Genomic DNA, 2,995 nt, shown 5'->3' with positions numbered 1-2,995 from the left:
CATGGTGAAGTGCTTGGCTGAGAAAAATTGCTCAGCTCATGGAAGCTAGGAAGAAAATAGTTTGGGGGAGAACATAAATGGGACTGGATGCAAAAAATACTTCCAGGATATTCCTGCTTTTTTCAGCTAAGTACTCCTCCCAATAATCCATTCAGATTATTGATTCATTAAGTGGATTAATCCACTTATGAGATCCAAGCCTTCATGATCCAAACGGTTTCCAAAAGCTCCACTTATAGACCTTGTGCATTAGGAACAAAATCTTCAACATAAGACCTTTTGGGGTACATTCTAGATCCAAACCATAACATTAAGAATGCTTTATTTTGCAGAGTAAATGCCACAGAGGCAAACCAAAAAGAAAACAAAACTAGCATCCAGGAAAAAAAAGATACTATAAAATGTAATGTTCTCCCATATGTATATAAGTAATTTATTTTAGTTTACTTAGTTACTGAAGTTTATAAATGATATGTCACCTATCATTGCTTTTAAATCTTGGAGTCAGAACAGGTGATTTGGGAAAATAAGTCAGGAGGATTGTAAATTTGAGGTGAGCCTCAGCAACTTATTGTGGACCTAAACAACTTAGCGAGACAACGTCTCAAAATAAAAAAATAAAAGGCTGGGGATGTGGCTCAGTTGTTAAGCACCCCTTGGTTTAATCCCCAGTACGCTACCACCGCCCCTCAAAAAAGAATAAGAACACATGTTAAAATATACACAGTGTAGAGAATAAAATGTTAGGTTATTTTTATATTCTAGAAATGTATTTGATGAACTCTGTCTAGATTGAATATAATTATTAACTTTTAGAGATAGGTATCAGACCATAGGAAAAAAAAGTTTAATTTAAAAGTTAGCACAGTTTTCCACCCCCCCAAAAAAAAAACATTTATTATTATAAATGGAAATCAATAGTATCATTTTATATAATTACACTATAAAAATAATACTGCATTAATTCACATTAATTTTCTTATTCCATAAATATATACTAAAAGCCTAACTGGTTTCAAACTAGTAATATTCTCTTTCTGAAAATGTTAGGATATTCATATAATAAAGTTTCACAAATAATGGAGAAAAGAATTAGTTTGGGTTGTCACCTTTAAAAAGTCTTTGATAAATATCTTCTTATTACTATCATGAAATATTCTTCCACGATATCTATCATGATACAGAAGTTAAAGACTTAAATTACAAAGATGCTTTACTCAAGATATTAATGTCAACTTTCATTGACTGAAGAGAAAAATTTTCACAAAGTGCTTAAGATAATTACCAGCTGATAGAATTTATTGTCTGAAACCCCCAAAAATATAAATATAAAAGTAAATATCAGAAAATACTTAATATGCAAAGTAATTATTAATATTTTATTACTTAATATACAAACCAAAATTTATATGAAACTGTGTGTGCAGGTCTTTATGATGATTATGCATTGCATTTAAAATACAAAACTAGATAATTGAAGTTGCTTCTATGTGGCTTGAGAAGAAAATTCATTTATTTACATTTTTCTTTTATGTAAAGTAAAAATATAAATTATTAATGACCTTTCCTCCTATACATATGCCCATGATTAAAGGCACAAAAACTAAGTAGTATGTTACAACATTGCTTGCATTAATAAAATGTTTGCAAATAAGAAGTATTATGTTAATTCATCACTATGATCTAAGGATTACTTAACTCCATAAAAATTAAAGACAATTAGAAAACACATTTCATTACTTTATTTATTCTAATATAGATCTCTTCAAATGTCTCTTTACTTTCCCAGCTTCATGGTGAACTCTCATCAGCTTCTTCAGTGCATCCTTCATGTCCTTATTCCTTAAGGTGTAAATGAGGGGGTTGAGACTTGGAGTGATGATGGTGTAAAAGAGGGTAAAGATCTTTCCTTGGTCCTTGGAAGCACTGTTACCTGGCTGTAGGTACAAGTAGATAATAGCTCCATAGAACATGAACACAACAGTGAGATGAGATCCACAGGTATTCATTGCTTTGTGTTGGCCAGCTTTAGATTTCATTTTTAGCACAGCTTTGGCAATGCAGCCACAGGATATAAGGATAAGGATGAGAGGTGTGAGGACAATGATAATGCCTAAAGCAAACACAGACATTTCTACTGTTTCTGTGTCTACACAAGCTATCTTGACCATAACTGGCAAACTCACACAAGAAATGATCAAGAAGTTTGTTTCCACAACTAGGCAAATTCAGGGTGACTGTACATAACACTACAGAATTGGCCAAACTAATACTCCAGACCAGGACAATCATCTTGAGACATAGACGAGGGTTCATGATTATCAAATAATGCAAAGCTTAAAAATAGCTGTAAAATGGTCATAGGACATGACAGCCAGGAGAAGGCACTCAATGGAGCCAAACCACATGTAAACATAGAGTTGAATGACACAACCCACATAGCTGATTGTCTTTGTGGGTCCCTACAAGTTGACCAGCATCTGAGGGACAATGGTGGTTGTGAAACACAGATCTAGAAAAGTTAAATTCCTGAGGAAAAAGTACATTGGTGTGTGGAGGCGGGAATCCAGGAGAGATGCAAGAATGATGGCTGTGTTTCCCATCAATGTGATACAATAGAAGATGGTGACAACTCCTGACAGGATCATCTCCAGTTTAGAATGGTAGAGAAGCCAAGCAGAATAAAACCATGTGAAAAACTATAATTTCTTTGGTCCATTGTCCTTTGATATTTAAATCCTAGATTGAAAACAAGAGGAGTAGGAAAGGGAATAGGAGGAGGAGAAGGAAGAAACAGAAGTGGGGGAAAAGGAATGTGAAGGAGGAGGAGGAAAAGAAGGAGACAAGAAGAGATGAGGAAAGAAAAAGCAAGAGAAAGAGGAAACAAGAAGGAGGAGGAAGAGAGAGAAGAAAGAAATAATTTCTCTATATATTAATGGAAATTTGACTAATTGTAGATTTTTTCTCATGTCTGATTAAGTATCTAGGTAATCTT

At 33.7% G+C, this 2,995-nt stretch overlaps 1 pseudogene; it reads right to left on the bottom strand.

Moving 5' to 3' along the window:
• Positions 1–1,745: 1,745 nt before the first annotated feature.
• Positions 1,746–2,719, bottom strand: LOC113200097 (olfactory receptor 2W1-like; annotated as a pseudogene).
• Positions 2,720–2,995: the final 276 nt, after the last annotated feature.

The sequence above is a fragment of the Urocitellus parryii genome, chromosome 8, assembly GCF_045843805.1.
Source record: "Urocitellus parryii isolate mUroPar1 chromosome 8, mUroPar1.hap1, whole genome shotgun sequence".
Lineage (NCBI taxonomy): Eukaryota > Metazoa > Chordata > Mammalia > Rodentia > Sciuridae > Urocitellus > Urocitellus parryii.
This window is presented reverse-complemented; position numbering and strand designations above follow the sequence as displayed.